Genomic DNA, 26,146 nt, shown 5'->3' with positions numbered 1-26,146 from the left:
AGGTTTAAGTCTTTAGCTCTCGTGGTCCTGATGGATTTGGATTTTTGAGGTGGAGCATGTCCATCAGATCCTGATTGGACATGGCCTTGTACGTCAGGCAGAGATCACCTCTGAGCAGGCGGTATGCTACTGAATAGAGCTGAAGTTTCTTTAGTCTGGCAGAATAAGACATATGTTGGAGACCCTTGATCCTTTTGGTGAGGTACTTTTGTGGTCTCTCCAGCTGTTGCAAATGCCGGGTGAGGTACATACCAAATGGGGCATTGTACTCAATCATGGGTCTGATGAGGGAGGAATATAGGGGTACAATGACATCCTTGGATCTGGATGTGAATCCCTTCATGATGAGGTGTGCAAGGTAGAATGTTTTTCTAACCACTTTGGCAACGTGGGTGACAAATGAGAGGTCGCTGTCTACTTGGGTCCCTAGGTCTCTGATTACTTTTTCCGTACTCAGTGGGTTGCTGTCTATGTGATAATTTGTGGGTACTTTTTTTTTCCAAAAGGGATGACTATACATTTTTGGCATTTAGTTTAAGGCCATGACTACGGCACCAGTTGTCCGTTTCAGTGAGGCCTTTTGTAGGATGTGTGTGTCTGCTGGTGTATCGACTATGGCCTAGTTTGCAGTCATCTGCGAACTTTGTCAGCCACAGCCTTCCCATGTTTGCTTTAACATCTGAGAAATAAATGCCGAACAAGAGGGGTCCCAGGACAGATCCCTGTGGGACACCACTTGTGACTGGCTTTGAGTCTGACATTGCTCCAGCGATTTTAACTTTATGGGTTCTGTCCTTTAGCCAGTTTGCAACCCATCTAGTGACATAAGGGTTTACTTTTAAGCTGTTTAGCTTATCTATGATGCCTGAGTGGGGTATTGTGTCGAAGGCCTTAGCCAAGTCCAGGTATGCTGTATGGACTGCTTTGCCCTCATCAATGGCTCTAGTGACTGTTTTGAAAAAGTCAACCAGGCTTAAAAGGCAGGATCTGCCCTTTACAAAGCCGAACTGGGTGGGGTCAAGTGTCTGTAGGTCCCCTATGTCTCTGTTTATGAGTTCCATAATGATTCTTTCCATAGCTTTGCAGACCAGGCTAGTTAAGCTTATGGGGCGGTAGTTTCCTGGGTCTGTAGAGGCACCCCCCTTGTGGAGTGGGACCACTGTTGCTGTACGCCAGTGTTCAGGTACATATCCCGAAGTAAGGCTAAGGTTAAATAGCATTTTTATGTGTGGGTTTAGCTCCTCTTGGAGTTCACGTAACACGCACCCCGGGATACCATCAGGTCCCATTGATGCTGTGTTTTTTGCTTTGTTTAGGGCGGTTCTCACTTAGACATCTGAGATGACAGGGAGATTACATTCAGCTGGGATAAGTATTTCTTCTTTTGGGGGTGAAGGAGGGGAGAAATTTGCACTGAACCTGTCAGCCAGAATGTTGGCAATATCTGTGGGTTCAGTGTATTTTTTGTTGTTGTGAACCAACTCTGAGCATATCTGAGGGTTTCCGCCCAGGTTTCTAACATAGCTGAAGAAGGCTTTGTGGTTATCTTTAGTGTCCTTAGCGATTTTTCTCTCAAAGTTTACCTTAGATGTTTTTATGAGAGAACGTAGTTTTCTGCTAATGTTGATCAGAGATGTCTTCCCTTCATGGGATTTCGCTCTGACGTGCAGTAGCTTCCTTCTTTTGTTATACAATTTGTTTATGGCTGAGGTCCACCAGACAGGACGCTTACATTTGGTGGAGAGGGACTTTGATTTGTTTGGGATTGCATGATCCATGCATTCTTGGAGATGTCCATAGAAAGCATTTGTGAAGGATTCGGCATTGTGGGATGTGGTATCCACTGGCACAGTGGGCTTAAAGGATACCATCTCAGTCTTAAGAAGAGTGAAGTCTGCTTTTGAGAAGTTTTTCACTGTGGTCTTTTGTGCTGGGGGTGGAGGTGGGATATGTATATCCAGGGTGATTAGTTTGTGGTCAGATCTCACTAGTGAGGGGTATACTTCCAGTGTGGAGCATTTTGTCCCCATGTTTGCGATAATCAGGTCTAGTATATTATCTCCCCTAGTGGGAGAGGTGACTAGTTGTTCCAGTGCATTTGAATTTATTAATTCCAGGAACCTTTGGGCTAGGATATTAGGGCTAGAATAATGTACCCAATCTATGTTTGGGTAGTTGAAGTCTCCCAGTATGATGGTATTTTGTGATACATTCATATCCTCCAATGTCTTCAGGAAGGCTGAGTAGGGTTCTTGAGATTGGGAGGGTGGTCTGTAACATGCTACCAGTTGTATAGCAGTTTTGCCTATGGTTAGTTGCACCTGTATGGTCTCTGATGCTTTATGTGTTGCTACTAACCTGGAGGTGTGGGTGTCCTTTATGAATATGGACACTCCCCCTCCCTTTGTGGTTCGGCCCGGGTTTTGGGGCCGAAAAGCATGATACGAGGTATAGCCTGATAGTGCTGGGGTGCTCTCAGGAGCCTTGAACCAGGTTTCAGTTACTGCACAGACGTCGATGTTCTCCATGCTGAGGAGTGCATCAAGTGCCTGCATCTTGAGATTTAGACTTCTGGCGTTGAGCAGCATTACCCTTAGTTTTTTTCCATTTTTGTTTTACTGGCATTTAGTTGCAACAGTGATACTTTATATTAACTCTATGTACAGTTCTGGCAGGTCTGGACTTAAATGAAGTGATGACTTGGCCTACTGTTTCAACACCCCATGCACACCCTCCAGTCCTCTCATCTGATGCCGCCCCTTTGGGCTCCCCATTCCATGCACATTACTTTTTTCTTCCTTTTCTCACATTTTGCCTTACTCTCAGCTTTTTCAAGAAACCATAACTTTCTCTATGCTCTGAAGTGCATTTTAAAGGTTTTTTTCTTTCTACACAATTTTTCATCCAATAATGGCTTGAACAGAAATTATGATTAAGGAAAGACATTTGGTGCTGCTGTTCAGCTTCAGTTGTCCTTGCATCCTTTCAACAGACCTTTCCTGACCGAGATAGCACAGTAATAACCATTTAGGAAATAACCCAGATAAGCCAGGGCTCAAGAAGCCATCATTTTACAGATGGTCTGCAATGACTTTTAGAGCATTTTCTTCAGCATTTTACTCCAGTGGTGGCCAAAACAAAAACCATGAAAAAGAAAATAATTTCAGTCTTATTCTGTTTCTTTCAAGGAAGACATAAGCTGTGCCCAAGGCTTAAATGTTCAAAGCTGACATAATAGTAGCTGACAATAAACTAGCAAGCCAGCTGCTGTGAGGATACACAGATCCTATCTTGGAAAACTGCCTGCCTCCCTAACCCCCCACAAAAGACAGTCATTGTCTATGCATCCCTCTGGTGTTAGATTGGGATGAAAGCAGAGGTTTAAATTGCCTTAGTCATATATTTCAAGTGACTGCTGACATATATACATAGCACGCCTTCTCATCCCTAACCCTCAAAGTCAACCCCATGTATATATGCCTGATGTACGATTGTGAGAATTTCAGTAATATACTTTAATTTGTTGCTCCTAGACAGCACATCACCCCTACACAAGCTATAGTAACCTTCTTTTTATACCTATGAGGTCTGTGAGAAAAATAAACAATGACCACACTGTCCTCAGCTCAATCACAAGCTATAATGACTTTATGTGCACACCTCTACGGTTTGACTGTGATGAAAATTAAAGTTGTAATAACCACACAATCCCCAGCCCCACAAAACCTACAGTAGCTTTCTGTACACACACATTTGAGAAGGGTTGGTTTTAGAATGGGTGCGGATGAAGCCAGAGACTATTATAAGCTTTATCCTAAAAGGGTCATATCTCAGCACTGTTCAGGCTAAACAGCTCAATCAGAAAATCGATACTTTTTTTCTTCTCATTTTTCTTCAACCAGCAACAGCTTTTGTGGGGGCCCCCACAGAGTCAAGGATGATTAAGGGAGCCCCATTATCCATTTATACAGTTTGTTGAGGGAAGGGGCCACCAGACTCCAAGAAGATCTAAGTGTCTTAAATGTTCTGTGATATATTTTATGTCTTACTTTTGAAATACAATTACTTGTTAGGTACATTTTTTACTGATATCCAGAAGAATAATGTCTGTGTCCTGGCATTATTGGATGTGTGCACAGATAAAAATCAGTGATATTTTTTACAGACACACTCAAGCATAAGCCATAGCAGTACTAGTGTTGTACTTATTTCAGCAAATAGCAATACATTGTGCAACACTGGTACTGCCACACCAGATCAGTGACTGCTGTTCAGCAGTTGTCAAACAGCAGCAGGGGTAAGTCACTTATTTTCCTCATTGAGGAGTAATGCATACCTGTCACTGTCCCCGATTTCACAGACCTTCCCTGATTTTGTTCATACTTTTGTTTTCTCCTTCATAAAAAGTTTGATTTGCTGGTAAACCATTCATGATTCCAGTCAATCAATCCAGACATCTGCGTTTTACATTTATTGTCCAGAAATCCATGTTGATCCAAAAGGTATTATATTAAATTTTTAAGTGAATTAGTCCTAATTCTGACCTTTTTTTCTATTATTTTTGGGATTGCACTGAATTGTTAAACAAAAAAATTGAGAGTTATAGTATCTGGTGCTCTGCTTGTATTTATAAAACTCTCTGAAAGAGAAAATCATCCCTTATGATCATAAGTATCAGCTCTTCTTAAATTCCAAAATTTGCACTTAGATAAGTCACTCTGGGCTGCTGATCTCTCTAGTGCTTATCTTGCTCATGTTCATTATCAACTTCATCCTAACAGGGTCATAACTCAGCCCTGTTCAGGTTAAAGAGCATAATTACTAAATAAGTACAGTTCCTTGTTTTTCCCCAACCAGCAGCAGCTTTTGTGGGGCCCCCACACAGTCAAGGATCATTAAGGGGGCCTCCTGCAGCCACGGGTATAGCAGGGACCTAAATCTGGCTATGCAGTTAGTTTTAGAGTAGAAAATGTCCAACAGCAGGATTTAACTAAGCCAGGGGCACTATGTCAGTGGTAAAATACTTAGTGGTATTCTGTTGCCTGTTACTTGACAAAGACTGTTAATACAACCGGAAATATCTTTGAATTTTAAAGGAGATATAAATAAGAGTTATTACCCATGTGGTTTATTAAGTGTACAAGAAAGCTGTAATAGCTTTTGTTGGTTTGACAGACATGTCACAAAATATCAGGATAAGATAACTTACTGTGGTTGGGGGCCCCCAGCGACTGGGGGGGTTCGCTGGTGCCTAAAGCCAGCTATGTAAAACTGCACAGGAAATGTAATTTTGGTGGAGCCTCATCTGAAAATGGGTTTTACCCACTTCCCCTCTCATTAAACACAAATGAATTGAGTGATTAATTAACTAACATATTTCTTTAAACAGTGCACTTGGATAGCAAGCAGCAACACTTTAAACTGCATCTGAACAGTTTTTTTATGTAGTCATGGCTGATAATTGCTAATTTTGGAAGGATATATTTAAATTTCTTAAATTGTTGAGTCAGTTGATTTGTGCTGTGCTCCTTGTGACATGCTTTTTATGTATAACATTGGCTGTTTTTATTTTTCTGATTTGTTTTGATGAAGGCTATACACATTTTAAAGATGAAAACCCTTAATAATAAATTTTAAGTTTTGTTAGAAGCATAGTATTGGCTTTTTTGTTTTTAGTTATTTGTCTCGTCTTTAAAATGACTATATTTCATTGTGGTTTCACTTTGATTATGAGTCGAGTTTACCACAACAAAAAAGAAGTTTTAAAGGAGAAAAAAAATAATTCCACAGACCCTGTTGGTTTAAAAAGGGAAAGGATCAGCTTCACCAAGACAAAGCTTGTTTCTCAGATAGTAAACATGGTATGCATTGCGGGTGAGATGTGTACAACTCCATTCATGAATGGTTTAATTGCCAAAACAGGTGTAGACAGGATGATCCTAAGGCATGAATGCTAATGTAAAAGCATGGACTTTAACACAGTGGTAGACTGTCTACTAGGAACAGATATACTAGTATTCTAGAGTTACAGAAGCTCAGTGGTATAATATTCCTAACCAAGCACTTGGCTTTTGATTTCTTTCCTTTGGATAAGTGTGAGTTTGTGTGGTACATCTTCTGGCTTCCTTCAAGACATAAAATCTCAGTAAAGCAAAATGCAATTATAAAATGTCTGCAGATCTTACAGGTTTCAAGTTTAAGAGGTATGAGTTTTAGGTACCTGATGCAGACATAGTCCCAGTGGGATGAAAGGTAGCTACCCTGGGTGCAAGCTGTAAAGGGGCATGATCAACATCAGGTGTGTGAGCACAGTATCAGCACTCAATTATAAAGATTGTTTGGTAATAACTATTAAAACTGGAACTCCCAGACCACCCATATCTTTAGTCAATAACATCCGCTTCTAACTGACCTGAGGATGGTATCCTACCCAAGCCAACTCTGTGGTCCATTTATTAAACACGGTTATGAAAGTTTTTGGTGGAGGACCCAAAAACATATGCCATACATGCAGGATCTTGAGAGGGATAAATGCATGCAATGCCAGTGTTGGAAATTATAAAAAAAATTCCATATATTTTCACTCAACTTCTGGTAAGAATCCACAAATAAGGTTGGTATGGTGTCAGACAGCCAACTACCCAAGTACCTTAACTTATTTGGATCCGTGTCAACTTACTGGAAATCATAATACTGAATGTACACTGTTGAAATCAATGTACTTACTCAACTAAATGTGTAGAGATGTTATCTTGCACCACTCACCCTCCTTTGAGGACCCATGCTGGTATCCATTTCTAGGAACCAAATGCAACTGTTCTGGTGTTGTGGTTAGTGTCCATTTCCAAATATCACTAATGGGAAAGTCATTGTTTGCTGACTGGCTGTGTACTGGCACAGTGTTCGTATGTAGCACATGCATGTTATTAGTAAGTGTTTTGAGCTCAACCTTTTGATATTTTATAGGTTCATAGGCAAGTACTAGGCTAGCAGCCCTTGTGGGCCATTTTAAGCCTAGACAATTTTTTTTCTGTGAGCATTAAAACTTGTACTTTTGTCTGTAAGGTAAACACCTTAACCATTATGCTAATCCCAAACCACCAAAAAAATAATTAAAATGATCACTTTAGGATTTGTATTCAATTTTATGACTTTCTGTGCATCTCTATTCAATAAGCCATCACTTATCATTTTTCCATAAAAAAAACAAAATGCATCACTTGCATATTTTCTAGGTTTTGTTTATTATGATTGATTCTGTTTTTCGAGTTTTAACCTTATATCCAGAAATCTTACTGAATTTCCCCAACATATCAAATGAATGTTCTAGGTCTGACAGGGTTATTAATATATTATCAGTGAATTATAATTTACTGATAGCCCCAGAATACCCTTGTATAGCAATTGTCTAATGCTGAGTACTAAAGGTCAAAAATGATGGGCTAATCCCCTAATGCACCAACCTAGTAAGTTGGAATTGGTCTGACAACACTACAGAAACCATTTATTTTTTGCAGTAAAACCTTCATAAATCCCCTGTAGTAGATTTATAAAATGTTCAGGGAAGCTTATTCTACTCAAAACTTCATATAAAAAAATAGCCACTCAGCTCTATCACATACTATTTCAGTGATCAAGACAAGTGTGTTGCTGAAATGTTTCCTATGGTATGTATCCTTGACCAACACTTAAAAAAAATACACAGCACTATCTCCAACCCAGCTGAGGTTTTGGAGAGCTCATCTCAGCAATTTCAGCTTTGGGTAAGTGATCTTTCACTCATTTGAAGTAGACCCACATTTATATATATATATATATATATATATATATATACACACACACACACATGACTTATATATAGATAGATAGATATATTTGTGCGTGCTGTCACTATTTGGTATCTCAAAAAAAAAACTAAACAGCAAGACAATAATATAATAAGATGATAAACTCGTACGCTACCTGTGTTAGTAGATTTTAATTGCACTTTCCATGACTTCATGTAGCCATCTACCAACTTAGTTAACAAAAAAAAGACAAAAGCCTTAAATCAAAGGCCCCTGTCAGTTCACTTAAGTAGGTGACAACTCCACTCAGTAATGACATTAGAGTGGTTCTTTCCCATTGATTATAGTCTAAATCATTCCAAAAGACTTAGTTGTGAACTCATTAATAATCAACTGTTCAGCTGCTCAATTTCTCAAGACCACAGTGGGCAGTGATTCTCCATCTCACAGTTTTCACACCTAGAGAATCTCTCTTTCTTTCGGCTTTTTCCAGTTAGGGATTGCCACAGATCACCTTGTCCGCTCATGATTGGCAGTGGAGTTTTTACAATGTCAAGTTACCTGCCCGGCACCCAACCTTCCACAGAAGGCACGCACTCATGCCTAGGGCCAATGTTTTCCATGCCCAGTCCACTTGCAGCATGTCTTTGGGGATGTCGGAGGAAACCCACACGACCAGAGGGAGGACATGCAGACTCCGCACAGAAGACACCCCAGCCGAAGATCGAACTGGAGAGCCTTTTGCTGTGAGGCAATATGCTAACTGCTGCACCACCGCGGCCATCACACCTAGAGAATACAAAGGTTAGTTCAATATAATCCGCTCAGATGAAAATTTGAGACAAACCGCAGAATGCTTTTCTCCATTTGGAACCAAATAACCATACATCACCTAAGGTACAGTACAGTTGTGTAAGTAAACTTGCTGTAAGAGTAGATGTTCTAATTGATCACCTTTGCAGCAGCCTAGCTATATGAGTTTATTCTTACTGCATCAGCAAGTTTCTCAAAGTTTTGGGCATCTTTCCTGCACTCCACCTGCCATGAGTATTAAAGGCTTCAGAGCATTTCTTTTTTAGTCTAAAAAGAGGCAAGAGCTCTGAGTATATGTTTTAGGAAACAGAGAGAATTGTAACAAAAACTATATACAAAAGGATGAAAATAACCACACCCCCGGCAACATTCCAAAGGAACATCAGGTAAAGGGGCTAGTGGAGAGGGACAACTACTGTGACAATCCATTACATCTATTGTTATGGTATGTTTACTTAGACGACTGTACTATGTACAGTAGCCTAAGCTATATAAGCAGATTCCCACAGCTTAAGTAGCAGCAGGAAAAAACAAGGCGGGAGGGAGACCAATACCTTAGAATGTGGAAGCCCCAGAAGAATAGTCCTATCAAAGTCTGTTCTGGATGTAGAAAAGGAATCCAGTTTGTAACGATTTGTAAAGGTATTTACAGAGGACCAAGTTGCTGCTTCTAGAATGCTTTTATAGTCCACCCCTTTCAAGAAAGCCACAAAAGAAACTAATGCCCTTGTTGAATGCCATGTACTCCTGCCAGAAAGTGGCTTATTGTGGTGAACATAACAAAATGTAATAGCATGAGACAACCAGCTGGAAATTTGACACTAGTTATCCTTTCCTCTTATCTTCACAAATGACAAGGCAGCCTTCCTAAAAGCTGTTTTTTGTGTAAATTGTATCCAGGGTGACTGTATACATTCAGAAAGTGAATAAAGCTTTCCCCAGTTTTCTTTGGTTCAGGAAAAAAAAGAAAACTGGTAGATGGATATTCTGGCTTAAACTAAATTCTGAGATGACTTTAGGCATAAAGGTAGACTTTGTTCTCAGTTGACACCCTAAGCGCTTGTAACTCAGATAGTTGCAACACTGTCTTCATGATCCGGTTCAAATGGAGATTGAGTGGGCTTTCTTAAGCCTGTAAATTGAAATGCCAAGGAGGAACCACCTGTTTCAGAGCAGGGCAGATATGTAAGATGCCTTTCAAAAATTGTTTAACTTGAGGATTGCTAGAAAGAGGGATGTAAAGGCAGACAAGCAAAAGACAACAAACCACTGGACAGTAACTCACACAAATAATCAAGAACCAGAACATATGCAGGCCTGACACAGATCCTGGTTCTTTGAGTAGAACCAACTAGAAATTCTTTTCGGAATGCAACACAAAAGGTACCAAAGCAAAAGGCACCAATACACAAAATGCTTCACCACAAAAACGAAAAACAGGAATCAAGCAGTAAAATGATTTATTCTCTCTAGCGCCTCGGCCACCAACAGCCTTCAAGGAGTAACAATCAATACATTCCACACAGTATAAATACATCATCAAACAACAATTAAACAATTAATATAATTAGAATTTAAAAACACAACATCACTATTAGAGAATAATTTTCCAAAAGAATTCTACATTCAAACCTTTGGGTACCAAAGTATTATATTTTAATATAAAAATAGCTTCTTTTTTTAAAAGTATACATCTAGCTTTTTCTCTATCAAAATCACATACCAAAATATGTTGCAAAACAGTTGCTTTTAAACCATCCGGGTTACCATTATGATATTCTTTAAAAAGTTGAGCCACAGGGCTATCATCCCTGTTGTTCCGAACGTCTCTTAGATGTTCCAACAACCTCACTTTAAACATTCTTTTTGTTTATCCAATGTAAAATTTCTCACAACCACACTTAATTGCATAAACCACCCCATCTGTTCTGCAGTTGTAAACACCATTAGGTGAAAAAGAAATATTATTAATACAGGGAAAGAAATTCACTGTATAGGAACATATACTACATTTCCCACAAGGCTTTAAACCTCTTTCCTGAATTTATGAAGGAAATCTAAATTCAGGTCTAATGAACTTAGTATAAACTAACAAATCCTTAATATTCCTTCCCCTCTTATAGGAAAAGACTAACTTTTTGTTAGCTAGACCTGTTAGTTCTTTAAAATTCCTTAAAAATTCCCAAAAGTATAAGATACAATGCCTAATATTTTCACTACAAATATTATATGTAGTAACTTTAAAACAATTCTCTAATTCTGTATTATTATTCACTCCATTATTCTGCTTATTCCTAAAAAAATGTTTTATATTTCTATTATTATTATATCTAATATTAAATACCTTTTGAATGTCCTTATCAATTAATCTGATGTCATATTTTCTAGTAATGAACATATTTCTCGTTTGTTTAATTTCCTTCAAAAAATTATTTTCTTCATTACACAGTCTGGAGATTCTTAGAAACTCTCCATATGGCAAAGAATCCATAGTATGTCTGGGATGACAACTGGTACCCATTAAAAATTCATTCACTGTTCCAAATTTCCTGTGAATACTCGTAATAATATTATTTCCTTTTTGTCCACATAAATTGATATCCAAGAATGAAACTTGTTTCCCATATTGTAAACCTTCAAACACTATACCAAATCTATTAACTTGAATATCTTGCACAAAAATATGCAGTAGGTGATAGCCTTTCCACTTCCCACATATGATTTTCTAGTATCACATTTTCTGGTCTCCTTCAGAACCTGATGCATGTCCTCATTAAACAGGTGCCTAAAAGGTATCAAAATTGCATCATCCGGGCAGTTAGCTGAAGAGTTTGCAGACTGAGAAGATTACGTGATTACTATCTGCCTAGGAGCCATTTTATGCCTAGCCAAGCTTACCCCAAATTTGCCAAACTATTCCTGATGTGACAATACCCCAAGGAATTTTACAAGTTACAATATAGGCTTGTACACATCAAGCATTCATAGACTGCCCCTGTCCATTAGGAACATAGGTGCCAAACCAATTTGGCCGAGGTACCAGAAGCAGCAGTAAGGAGTTACTGTATAGTAGTAGCTAATCCTGTCTTTGGCTCCTTATTTTTGGTTATTTTATTTAAATTTGTGATTTCCCGTACATTGGTCCAAGTAACATTTTTAATATGATTAGGGATGAACTTTGCTTCACATGGATGGGAAACCTGCTTCAGAGAAGGGGTAAGCTTTGAGATACATACCGGTCCTTCCAACATGTTCTGTTTATGTTGCAGAGGAGGTTTACAGCCTTAGAATTGGTATTTCTAATGCTGTTTATGTTGTGCATGTTCAACTAATCCATCAGTGTGGGATCAGAGGATACTTGGTAGGCTAGGCATAGATGGTACAGTAGTGTACACTTACCATAAATGTAGATGTTTGACTGTATTCACTGATGCAGTCATCACATTTGGGTTATCTGCTTGCAGTAGCCCTCAGTCGGCCTGATTATCAAAGTCTTGGGTCCTGCATCGGTTGCTGTCTCATCTTCCATGACGTCAGGTCATCAGGGGTATAAAGCATGCAGTCGACGCCATTACATCAGTTTTTGTTTGCCCCAGATGTCAGGTGCCCCCATAATGGGAAGCAATTATATACAAGGTTACACCTCCAACAAAAAAGCAAATACACCAAAAAGCTTTAAGCATAGTAAACAAGAATAGAGGTATAGTCAATACAAGTCAGGGGGCTGGAGGGAGGGTAACCAAGACTGCAACAGTGAATACACTCGAACATCTACATTTATGGTAAGTGTACACAACTGTACTATGTTCTTCGTGTTTCACTGTTGCAGTCATCACATTTGGGTAGATTCCCAAAGCTAAGGATGGGGAGGAGGTTATTAGATAGCACTAAAGCCAGCTATAAGGCCCTGCAAGACTGCAGTGGCAAAGCCAGCTCTGGATTTTGAAAAAATTGACAAGTGGTAATGCTTGGTGAAGGGATGTACAGAACTCCATGTAGCAGCTTCTAGGATGTCCCTGGTAGGGACACCTCTGAGAAAGGCTGTAGAGGTAGATGCAGCCCTGGCTGAATGTGGTCTTATCCCCTGTGGAGTAGGTTTTCCATGGTGCTTACAGCAGAAATGAATGCAATGGCCTATCCACTTAGAAATGGTTTGCTTTGAGATGGCCTTCCCTTCTGCCCCTGCAGCAAATGCAACCAGCAGCTGTTCAGACGGCTTGAGAGGTTTAGTCCTGTCCAAGTAAAATCTAAGTTGTCTGTGCATGTCCAAGGAGTGCAGTATTCATTTCCCTTTGTTCTGTGGATTAGAAAAGAAGATTGGCAAATGAATGGACTGATTAAGGGTCACACTGGAAACCACCTTGTGCATGAAGGAGGGACTGGTCCTGAGGGACACCCTGTCCGCATGAAAGATGATGAAAGGCTCCACTGCCATGAGGGCCTGTAATTCAGACACCCTTCTAGCTGAAGAGATGGCTAGAAGGAAGGCTGTTTTCCAAGTAAGGAATTTCAACTCTGCATTTGCAGCTGGCTCAAAGGGAGGTAGAGGGAGCTTTTCCAATACAAAGTTAAGGTCCCAGGCTGGAGTAGGGGCTCTCCTGGGTGGTCTTAAGTTTTTGGCCCCTCTGAGGAATTGCTTCGGCAGTGGATGAGAGAAGAGGGGTGGTTCTGTATTGTAATGAGCTGAAATGGCTGAGGCATGAAGTTTGATGGAGGAAAAGGAAAGGTCCTTATGAAATATCTCAGTTAAGTAGTGAAGAAACTGAGGTAAATTGGGTGCTGCTGTGCCCATCCCCTGAGTTTGGCTCCAGGAACAGAATCTTTTCCATTTTTCAGCATAGGGTTTTCTAGTACTAGGCCTCCTTGCCTCCAGTATGACATTTATCACTTGCTTACTGAGGGATGGTAATGGAGAGATCAGGTAATTAGCCAGGCTGCTAGGTTCAGGGCTTGAAGCTGTGGGTGCAGAATCTGGCCCTCCTGCTGGGACAGCAGGGCAGGGGTCTGAGGCAGGTGCCATGGTTTGAGCAGTGACACACTGCGCAAGAGGGGGTACCAGTGTTGGCATGGCCAGTCTGGTGCAATCAGTATTGTCCTTGGTTTGTCCTGTTTGATCTTTAGTAGTACCTTGGAGAGGTGAGGCAGAGGGAGAAAGGCATAAACTGATAGGTTTTTCCAGGTAAAGGACAGGGCATCCACTTTCCAATCTTGTTTGTGGGGAGTCCTTGTGCAGAATTTGTCCAATTGGTAGTTCTGGGGGGAAGCAAATAGGTCTATCTCTGGGCTCTCCCATTTGTTTCTCAACATGTTGAATATCTTTGGTTCCAGTTTCTACTTGTGTGGGTCCATGAGATTTCTGCTTAGGTTGTCTGCCAGTGTATTTAGCTTTCCTGGCAGGAACTGAGCCTGTAAGTGCACTTGGTAGCTCAAGGCTGTGTTCCACAGTGCCATGGCTAGTCTGCAGAGAGGGTATGAGTGGATTCCCCCCTGCTTGTTTATGTACCACATAACAGTGGTGTTGTCAGTCTTTACCAATTGTCCTGGAAGAATGTGGTCCTTGAAGGCCGTCTGAGCATTCTGTACAGCTAACATTTATTTTTGATTGATGTGCAGGTGCATTTGACTTGGGTTCCATTTGCCCTGAATGCGCTGCCCTGACAAGTGAGCCCCCCATGCATAGTCTGATGCATCTGTTGTTAGGGTTTGGGCGGCAGGGGGTAGAGTGAATGGCAGTCCCTTGTTTTGGTGGCAGGTCTCTGCCCACCAAAGGACCTCTATCTGTAGACAAGGTATGATAGGAATCATTGATTCTAGATCCTGAGAATGTTGACACCATAGGCTTTTTAGATACCATTGTAGTTTCCTCATATGCAGTCTTGCATATGGAATTAGTAGAATGCAAGAGGCCATGAACCCCAGGGCTTGCAGTATTTTCCTTGCAGATAGCTGGGTCTTTGTGGCCAGTAGTTTGAAGTAGGCTGTCAAATTAACTTGTTTCTCTGGCGTGAGGTAGGCCATCTGGGGAGTTGTATTCAAGTTTGCTCCCAGGAATACAATTTGTCGGCAGGGTACAAGATGTGATTTCTTTTCGTTTATGGTGTACCACAGGGAAGTTAGCAATTTCTTTACAAATGCCAGATGATTTAATAGTATGTCCTGGCTTTCTGCCTGAATTAGATAATCGTCCAGGTATGGGTATATTTGAATATTTCTTTGCCTGCAAAAAGCAATGACTGGAGCTAGGCACTTTGTGAATACCCAGGGTGCAGTAGATAAGTTAAGGGCTGTGCAGAAAACTGATAGTGCATGCGGCCTGCTCTGAAGCTTAGGTATCTTCTGCAAGATTCCCTTATTAGGATGTGTTGATAGGCTTCTTTTAAATCCAGTGTTGCCAACCAGGCATCTTTGCCTGGCATGGGAAGCAGCTGATGAAGAGTTAGCATTTTGAATTTTGGGATTATCAAAAATATGTTTAGGACAGACAGGTCCAGGATAGGATGCCAGGAATTGTCTTGAATAGAAACCTTGCCCCCATTCTTCTTCTGGGACAGGTTGAATAGCCCTGATGCTTAAAAGAAAGATAACTTGCTTTTGAACCTCTGCCCACTGATTTGGGGGTAGGTCTGGCCAACCTTTGGGGGTTGGTAAGGAGTGGAAGTTTAAAACCCATTTGTCCTGGGTAATGAGTTCTCAATTTTTTGCATGCAGGGCAGTCAGTTGAGCAGGGCCTAGAAGGTTTAAAGTTAAGTCATTGAGACAGTTTACCATGGGGGGGTCTTACTACTCCCTGCTTTGGAAGTGGGAGCCCCCCCCCCATTGCTTAGGCCTGTGAGTACCTTGCGACTGAAGCCTGGGTGTTTTGCTGGTTCTGGGTTTGGACTGAGAAGGCCTGAAAGAGGCAGGAAAGGACCAATTCTTAGAGGGCCAATGCCTACTATATATGGGAGGCTGTACTTGGAGGAAGTCTTTAACAGTTTGCATAGATTTAGCTTTTTCCTCCATTTTTTTAAGTACTTCTTCTGCTTTGTTGCCACACAGGCGGTCTTGGTTTAAAGGAGCATCCAGTAATTTAGCTTTAACGTGACCTGGCAAAGATTGCTCCTTAAGCCAAGCATGCCTTCTAAGTACAGACCCAGTGACAGCAGCCTTGCAAGATGCCTCTTATGAACCAAAACCACATTGCAAAGTATATTTACCAACTTGTTCAACAGAATGCATTAAATCCTGTAATTCTTTATTTTCAGCACAGTCAGGAATCAACATCAATTTCTGTTTAAGCAAGCCAATACCATGCTGCTGATACTTTAACATATGAAACTGGCAGTTTAAGGCCTTAATGGCCAAAGTTGAATTCCATAAAGATGCCATTAACTAACACTAGTCTCTCACAAGGATCGGTGCTTGGGCCTCTCCTTTTTGGTGTCTACTTCTCTGAAGTCATACGGCATCTTTATGGAGTTCAGTTCTCCTATCCTAACTTCTTGTGTCCTGTTAGTGAACCAGTTGGCTATCCATCAGTCGAAATGAGTTTATGTTTAATTTTTTTAAGTTCATCTACAATGCTCAAAGTGAGGTATTGTGTTGAATGACTTGGCCAGATCAAGGTAGGCAGTGGAAACTTGCCCTCATCCATAGCTTTAGCAACCTTGTCAAAGAAGTCCACCTGGTTAAGTAGGCATGACCTGCCTTTGACAAAACCAAACTGTCATTGTTTATCAGATCCGCAATAATTCTTTCCATGGCCTTGTATACAGGACTAGTCAGACTTATGGGTCTATAGTTCCCTGGGTCCATGGACAGCCCCACTTTGTGCATCAGGATATATTTTGTAGTCCTCCATTCATATGGCACAAAGCCTGTCTGGAAACTATAGTTATATAGAGATTCTAGCAGGCATGACAGGCCATATTACATACTATTCAGGAGGCATTGTGGGTTATTTTCAGGGACTAAAGAAGCAGCATTCCTGACCTTAGAGAGCACAGTAAGGACCTGTTACCTAGAGATAATTGGTGGGGTATTTCCTGGGTGGGGACTAGGGGTATTATTGTAGATAAAATTATCAGCTAGTAGATTAGATATACCCACTGGTTCCATTCACTATTAGTTTGACACATTTGTGGGCGTTGAATTTGAAGTTGCAGATATAACTGAGGAAAGCCTTATAGGGTCTCTAGATTGGTAAGCTATTTTATCACAAATTTAACTTTGTTGGGAGTGATTTTTTTCCCCAAGTTACTTGTTTTGATTGATGAGGGAGTTTTTACCTTGATGGGCAATGTCCTTCCTATTTTTGGACAGGATTTTCTTTCTTTTGTTATACAACCTATTTATACATTAATTCTACCAGGATGGCTTGTTTTTGGAGATTGTCTTATGCTTATTTTGGTTAGGTACAGCTGTTTCTGTAAACAATTCCTCATGGGCAGGTGTGTTCTCAGGCTTTGGGGGGCTTGTTATTTTGTTAGACTGTCACTTCATAGGAGGTAGCTAGCCTTAGAACATTTTCTTAAATGTTCCAGGGTTAGCTGAGGTCTCAGGCTTAATATTTTTTCAAAGAAAATAAAATATTTATTTCTTCATTTTGTATGAGTAAATCCACTCTGCGGGGAAGCTTGTGGTAACTGACCTTGGCCAGACTGAAAAGAAGAAAGAACCACTGCTGCCTTGGCTAAGAGTCACCACCACAATTTTGGGGATTACTTCTGGATTTTTATACAAACCTTGGTAATGAGTGGAAAGGATGGAAAAGCATACAGGGACATTCCTATCCATGAGAATGAAAACGCATCTGTTTTCCAGGCTCACCTACAAGGAGTTCTGGAAGCAGAATTTCTCTTATTTGCTTTGACAGAAGTCAAACCGATGTCTTGAGGTGTTCATCACAGGCAGAGCATATATTGGATAACATTTCCATGCATAGGAGGCCCTGATCCTGCTGAGCTTGTCTGCAACAAGGTTTTACTCTGACTGAATGCATGTAGAGTGAAGGTTGAGCTTGAGTTGAATTCCTTCCTCCCAGGTCATCATAGCCAGTCTGCAAAGGTGGCATGATATGGTACTCCCTTGTTTGTTTATGTACCACACCACTGAGGTATTGTCTGTATACAAGAGCACAGGTGCTGGGGACCAGAGATGATTCAAGGTCTTCAAAGCATTGACAACAGCAAACATCTTCTTAACACGTATGTGCTTGTCTGTCTACAGAATCCCGCAACATTTTTACATTTAGCCCTTTTGATACTCCCCACTATGCCAAGTCTAACACATCTATGGTTTATGATTGTAGGGGGGGGGGTAGAAGGGAGAATGGAAGGTCTGGATTGCCCTCTATCTGGTCAACCCACTATCCAATCACCCTCTTTATGACTCCTAGAACTGAGATTGGAAAAGTCAAAGCATGGAAATACTGAGCCCGTGACCTAAATACCATTGTATTTTCTTCATCTATAGCTTGGCAAAGAGCAGCACGTTTTATCATCAATGCCATGTATCCCACAATCCTAAGAAACCCCCTTGCTGATGCTCAGTTTAGGCTGGAGAAATCCTGGGAAGTAATATTGGAACATTCTACTTTGTCTCAAGAGAGAAAGATTCTTGCCAAGGTCAAGTCCAACAAACATTCCACAAAACCCATTCTGTGAGACAGGATGAGAGACTTCTGCAAATTGATTTGAAATTCCAGACAGAGTAGACATTCCTTCACAGTTATTAGACTCTTGACAGCTGTGAAGAGAATCTGCAGAGATAAGACAATCATCCAAATATGGAAAAATGTCTATGCTTTGTAGTCTACAAAAACCTTGACTGAAACTTGGCATTTTGTGAATACTCTTGGGGCAGTAGAGAGCACAAAGGGTATAACAGAGAACTAATAATGTAAACGAGATACAAATAATCTGAAGAAATGCCTGAACTGCTTGGCGATAAGAATGTTGCTATAGGCATCCTTTAGATTCAGCTTTATCAAGAAAGCAAGACTAGACTTGGGACCTACGGCACAAGTTTTTGAAGTGATAACATCTTGAACTTTAGAATCCTGACATGGAGATTTAGATCTGAAAGATCCAGTACTGGCCTGCAGGATCCATCTGGTTTGGGAACTAGAAAAATCCTTGAATAGTAACCTTGGCTTAGACGCTGGCTCCATTAGTTGATGGGACAGCATGATTTGTAAAATGAGAGTAAATAGAGCAACCTGGTTCTCTGGGCAAGTAGGAATTCCCTGGATAGGAGGACAGGTTTCCCATTATCATGACTACTCTTCTTATTGGATTATACTCTGGACCCATTTGTCTGAGATTATCTGATGCCAAAAGGGAAAGTGACATTTCAGGGACATGGAAAGGTTGTCATGGTAGGGGAGGGAGTCTGAACTGGGGGACAGTCATTCAGACTTGTAAGACTATCCTTGATTTTTGTGCACCCCCCACCCCTTCTTTTTTTTTTTTTAAGACCTTCATTTCCATTGTTTTCCCTCCTTGATTATTGGCCACTTGCTGTTTAAACTGTTGGAGAATTGGGATAAGGAGGAGGCTAAACTGCTATTCAGTTTTAAGAAGAAGATTGAAAAAGCTGTTAGTCCTTAAATCACTTTTCCCCTTTTGTCACACTTCTTAAGCACTTCACAGAAGGGCCAAAAAGAGAGTCTTTAACAAAGGGACAATATAATATCTCAGATTTTATTTCATCAGGGAGGTTTTGAGAATGAAGCTGTGCAAGACACCTGCACAGTGATCCAGAAGCAGATGTTCCAGGAGTAGAATCAGTAGCATCATAAAAGTACAGTTTTGTACCTACCATAAATGTAGATGTTCGAAGATCCACATTGCTGCAGTCATAACCTGTGGGTAGTCCGCTGTCCTCGGTCGGCCCGAATACCAAAGTATCAGGCTGGCGTCAGTCATGGGTGCTCAGATCTGATATCAGTGCGTCATGGTATTAAAGCGCATGACCTACGTCATATCCTCAGTCTTTTCTTGCCCCAGATGTCAGAAGGCCCTAAAAAGAAAGGCCATAGCCAAAAATAGAAAAACCTCCAAAACCCCTGTACAAACAACATCTACAACCCAAACCATACAACCACTCTAAACTACAGAGGGGAAGGAGGGAGGGTAAACTGGACTGCAGCAATGTGGATCTTCGAACATCTACATTTATGGTAGGTACAAAACTGTACTATGTTCTTCATCTCACATTGCTGCAGTCATAACCTGTGGGTAGAATCCCAAAGCAAGAGTAAGGGGAGGTTGGCAAAATCATAAAGCATTGGGAGCTGCTAATATGCCCTGCAAGACTGCAGTGGCAAACCCAGCCCTAGATTTGGAATAAAGAGGGAGATGGTAATGTTTAGAAAAAGTGTGCACTGAACTCCAAGTAGCTGCTTCCAAAATATCTTTAGTAGCTACACCCCTTAAAAAAGCAGTAGAAGTGGCAGTAGCCCTGGTGGAATGAGGTCTGATTCCAGCCGGAATCTCCTTACCATGATGCGAATAACAAAAAGCAATACAATGGCCAATCCACTTAGAAATAGTTTGTTTTGAAACAGGTTTCCCCTGAGAGGTCAAAGCAAAAGAAACAAATAACTGTTGAGACTGTCTGAACCCTTTAGTCCTGCTCAAATAATAACGCAACTGCCTGTGAATATCCAAAGTGTGCAAAATTTTCTCCCCTTTGTTTTGGGGATCAGCATAAAAAGTAGGCAAATGAATAGAGTGGTTCAAGGCCACATTTGAAACCACTTTAGGCATAAAAGTAGGGTTAGTACGAAGGGATACCATATCCTTATGAAAAATCAGGAAGGGCTCAACTGCCATGAGAGCCTGTAATTCAGATACCCTTCTAGCAGACGTAATGGCCAACAAAAAAGCAGTCTTCCAAGACAAAAACTTTAACTCAGATGTAGCTGCAGGTTCAAAAGGAGGTAAAGTAAGCTTTTCCAACACAAAATTGAGATCCCAGGAAGGAGTAGGAGCTCTACGCGGGGGTCTTATATTCTTTGCCCCTCTAAGGAATTGCTTAAACAAAGGATGAGAGAATAATGGTGGGTCACAGTCATAGTGAGCAGAAATGGCTGCAGCATGAACTTTTACAGAGGAGAAAGACAAACATTTGTCTAATAATTCTGTAAGATATTGAAGAGAAACACTCAAATTAGGCCTGGAAACATCAAAGCTCTTTGCTTTGCTCCAAATAAAAAATCTCCTCCATTTATCAGCATAAACTTTCCTTGTACTAGGCCTTCTGGCCTCCAAAATAACATTCAAAACTTGTTGAGGAAGCTGCGACCCTCCAGGTTCTAGAACAGAATATGCCAGGCTGTGAGATGCAGGGACTGAATCCTGACATTGAGGAAATGATCGCCTGCCTGAGACAAAAGGTGTGGAATTGAAGGCAAAGGCCAAGGAGGCTCCCGTACTAAACTCCTCAGCAGAGGGTACCAGTGCTGTCGAGGCCAATCCGGAGCTATTAGAATCATGGAGGGCTTGTCTTGTCTGACCTTCAAGAGCACCTTGGGAAGGAGAGGCAGAGGAGGAAAGGCATAAACGTGAAGATTGCTCCAACTGAATGACAGAGCATCCACTTTCCAAGCTGTTGGATGAAACATCTTTGTGCAAAACCTTGGCAACTGGAAATTTAGTGGAGAAGCGAACAGATCTATGTCTGAAGTCCCCCATATCACTGTCAAGTGTCGAAATACATGAGGATCCAACTTCCACTCGTGGGGATCCACCGTCTGTCTGCTCAAAACATCTGCTAAGGAGTTCTGTGCTCCTGGCAGAAACCTTGCCTGAAGAGTGAGGTGCAAACTGAGAGCAGTCTCCCACAAAATCATAGCTTGCCTGCAAAGAGGGTACGAATGTGTTCCCCCCTGCTTGTTGATGTACCACATGACAGTTGTGTTGTCTGTTTGAATCAACACTTGTCCTGGGTGAAGTAGATCCTTGAAAGCCATCAATGCAAATTGGACTGCTAACATCTCCTTCAAGTTGATATGTAAATGTTGAAGTCTGGCAGGCCACGTGTCTTGTACCCATTTTCCATTGAGGTGTGTTCCCCAAGCCTTGTCCGAGGCATCTGTCGTTAAGATCTGACTCGCCTCTGGTCGGGTCACAGAGAGTCCCTTGTTTAGGTGACATTCCTGGGCCCACCACAAAAATTCCTTTTGAATGCAAGGTATTATCTGAATGACAGTGTCCAGATCGTGGCAGTGTTGTGTCCATACATTTTTGAGATACCATTGTTACTTCCTCATATGCAGTTTGGCATTGGGAAGCACCAGAATACAAGATGCCATGAACCCCAAGGCTTGAAGGACTGTCCTTGCAGTCAGCCTGGACCATAGAGACAATTGTTGGAAGTAAAGTGTAAGGTTCCTTTGCTTGTCCAGGGTCAAAAAAGCCATCTGGGAAGCTGTATTCAGTCTCACACCCAGAAAGCACATTTCCTGAGAGGGTACTAGACTGGACTTTGTTTCATTCACAGAATACCCTAGGCACCTTAACACTGCCATAACATACTGTAGATGGTGTAGTAGCTTGTTTTTGTCTTGAGCAAGAATCAGGCAATCGTCCAAATAAGGATAAATTTGTATTCCTCTTAACCTTAAGAAGGCTATCACCGGAGCCAGAACCTTTGTGAACACCCTGGGTGCAGTAGATAAGCCAAAGGGCAATGCAGAGAACTGATAATGTAAAGTCCCAGCCCGAAAACGCAGGAATCTCCTGCAACTGGGCCTGATAGGAACATGAAGATAAGCCTCTTTGAGATCCAGAGTTACCATCCAGTGATCTTTGCCCAACAGAGGCAGAAGTTGTTGCAACGTCAACATTTTGAATTTTGGAATGTCCAGGTATGTGTTGAGGATAGATAAATCCAAAATTGGCCTCCAAGTGTCTCCTTTCTTTGGTACAAGAAACAGGCGAGAATAAAATCCTAGGCCTACTTCTGACAGAGGGACCTGCTGTATAGCCCCCATTTGAAGAAGTAAAGAAATCTGTTTGTGAGCCTCTACCCTTTGCTGAGGAGGAATGTCTGGCATACCTTTGAAAGGAGGCAATGTGTGGAAATAAAACTTGTAGCCTCGGTCTATAATGTCCAACACCCATTTGTCCTGGGTGACTAAAAGCCAGTTTTGCTTGAAGAGTGCCAACTTTCCTCCCAGAGGAGCTGCCAGACAGGAAGGATCTGGCAGCTGAAGATGCAGGTCATTGGGCCTGTTTACGAAAGGACTGGCCCCTGCCCTCACCTGTAGATTGTGCAGGGGAACTCCACGTTCTAGGCCGGAAAGAACCCTGAGCTCTGCCCCTACCACGTCTAGATCTGCCCCTAGACTGTAAATCAGAAGAAGGGTAAGCCCATCCCTTAGTAGGCCAATTCCTGCTAAACTTAGGGGGCTGCACCTGCAAAAAATCCTTAACAGTCTGCATAGACTTAGCTTTGTCTTCCATTTTCTTTACGACAGACTCCACAGGAGAACCAAACAAAACTTCAGACTGCAAAGGAGCATCCAAAATTCTAGCTTTAACATGCTCTGACAAGTTCTGATCCTTAAGCCAGGCGTGCCTGCGAATAACTGATCCAGTGGCAGCCACCCTGGAAGAAGCCTGTAAAGCATCGAAACCACACAGCAAAGAATGCTTACCCACCTGATCAGAGGCATGAACCAAATCCTGTAATTCCTTACACTCTATGCCCTCTGCCAAAGCATCTACCTTAGATTTTAATTGAGTAAGGAGAAAATTCTGGTACTTCAACATATGAAACTGGCAATTCAAAGCCCTCATTGCTAGAGTGGAAGAGGTATACACTTTCTTTCCCCAACTATCCAAAGCTCTAGAGTCTTTATCCATAGGAACTGGATTCTTTACAACAGAAGCCCTGACACCCTTAGGTCCCTGGCTAATAGTTTCTGGGTCAGCCCTTGGGCTCTTATACAGATATTTATGAGCCTCTGGCACTCTGTAATACCTATCTGGTTTAACTGGCGCAGGAGGCAAAGAGTCTGGATTAAGAGAAGCCTCCGAGAAAACATCCTGAACAACATCCAAAACAGGAGGTATAGCCAAGGGCCGATGTTGAGGTAAAAACAAAAATTCCCTAAGCCTCTTTCGGGAATCTGAGAAGTCCTGACCTTCCCATTGAAAATGCTCCCTCATAGAATGCAGGGTTTCTGAAAAAGAAAAATCCTCTGGAGGAGAAGCAGAAGGACTGGAATCCTCTGCGTCTGAATCAGAATAAGGAGGAAAATCCTGAATGTCTTCAGCCGAAGACTTTGAGTAATCTGAAGCCTGTTCCAAACTTTCCACCTCTGGCTCCACCCTAGGCCTCTTATCTGGAGGGGGCATAGAACCCCTGATTAAGGAAATCAAATCTTCTGCCATTTTAAGCATATGTTTTTTAGGCACAGAACCTGCAGAACTAGGACTGACACCTGAGGAAGGCAAACCAGGCCTGACCTTGGAAGGTACCTTAGAGACAGAAGGAGAAGGCCTAACCACCTTAGGCAAAGAAGGGAGTACAGCAACCTGAGAGGCCCCCTCAGCCTGACCTGACTCCTGAGTGGCCACATCCTGCAAAATTAACGGCTCCCCCTGAGACTCAGCTGAAACCTCGGCTGGATCTACAGATTCCACCGTAGTTTCTAAAGAACCGGCGTCCGGAACGGACAACTCATCCTGTTTGGACCTTAACGATTTTTCTTTGCGCTTCTTAGCGGTAGCGGGCGTCGGAGGATCCGACGGCATATTGTAATTACACCGCTTACCGAAGACAAGCCTAGCGCAATCTAACCTACGTTTAATGGTGCGCTTATTAAACCTAGCACAAAAGCGACACCCGACTACGTCGTGCTCAGGCCCCAAACAAGGAATACAGAGAGAGTGGTAATCCCTATGCGGTATCTGTTTCCCACAAGAAATACAATTATTCACTTTTTCTGACATCCGGAATTAACTGAGGCAAGAAAAAACAAAAATATTCCCCAACGGGGTACTTAGCCCAACTTGGTTTCGGTCTGAAACTCAGAATACGAAAATTTCAGAACGCCGAACGGCACTTGCAAACGCTGCTTCTGTTTCGGACCATGCGGCAAAAAAGACTGAGGATATGACGTCGGTCATGCGCTTTAATACCATGACGCACTGACGTCAGATCTGAGCGCCCATGACCGACACCAGCCTAATACTTTGGTATTCGGGCCGACCGAGGACAGCGGACTACCCACAGGTTATGACTGCAGCAATGTGAGATGAAGAACATCACACTTTAGAATATGTTTAATCACCTATGAAACAGCTGTCACAAAAGCATTTAAAGAAGTTCTTACATCAGAAAAGGGAAAGCTAACCAATGTTTTCTGCAAACTCTCAAACACAAGCAAATACTTTAACGTGGGCTTAGCAATTTAAAATCATAAAAGCTGAAGTACACGAAGAATATGTTTTACTCCAAAGCTTATCCAATACTTTCCCCTTTATAGCAGCAGATCTTTGAAAGAGAAATGACTGCTGGATCTGCCCCAAGATTACAAAGTTGGGTACTTGTGTAACTAAGTACTTTATATAACCTGTCACACCTCTTAGCAGTCAAAGGCTGTGCATCAGATATACTAGATCATGTTTGAAAAACCTTTGCTATGGCAGGCAAAAATAGGACAACTAGGTGTAGCTTTAGACATCTGTAATAATGTCAAATCATGATATATTTTTATACAATATGGGTTTCACTCTCCTCTCACTGAAAACCCTGCTATTAGGTAACCTTTCTGTAAGCGATTTCTTCAGTGAAGAACTCAGAAGCTATGCTTTCTTCATAATCTGAAAGCTCTGACTTGAAATTCTTGTCAGAATGGGAAGGCACTCTATTGCATTTTTTTTTTTTGTCTGTGGCTTGATTTTGACTACAAAAGGCAGAAATAATTTCCTTAGCAAAGTCCAGTAAATCAGCATGTTCATATAGACAGAAACAGGATGTTGAATGCTTTTCTTACCAAACACTATTACCCTTAGTAAGGTTTGTCCCTTAGGTACACTGACCAGCGTCTAACCTCCTATTGTTTTACCTTACCTCAAAGCTCCAGTAATGACCTGGAATTATATGAGGAAGCCTCCTGCCTATGCCCTGCACTTAATCACCTCCAGTCTGAGTGACATAACATATGATCCTGACCTCTGCCTTCTCCACCTCTGGATCTCTGGGCTGACTGTAACTGTAGTATTCAAAGTTATGTTCACATACCCAGGTAACACAATATTGATGACAATCCTGACTTGTGATCTGATGGCCACCGAAACACTAAGATGACATAACTTCTTGGGTATTGAACACGGAATTTTTCCACAGCAGATGAATGGATTAAGATCACAAGTAAGTGAGCATCACAAAATAAGTTAAAATTAGTAAAATAATATAACCAGAATCAGTGACATAAAAGATTAAAGCCCTCAATATTGCCCAGGTGATCCAAGTTTAACTAATGGCTCTGGTGCTTTAAAGTACTGGCAGGGTAGGATAAGCATGCCCATCCTGGGGGAGGGTGGGACAGA

The sequence above is a fragment of the Protopterus annectens genome, chromosome 13.part0 (assembly GCF_019279795.1).
Source record: "Protopterus annectens isolate FY-2018-M chromosome 13.part0, PAN1.0, whole genome shotgun sequence".
NCBI lineage: Eukaryota > Metazoa > Chordata > Ceratodontiformes > Protopteridae > Protopterus > Protopterus annectens.
The sequence above is the reverse complement of the archived record's forward strand: the minus strand, read 5'-3'. Positions refer to the sequence as shown.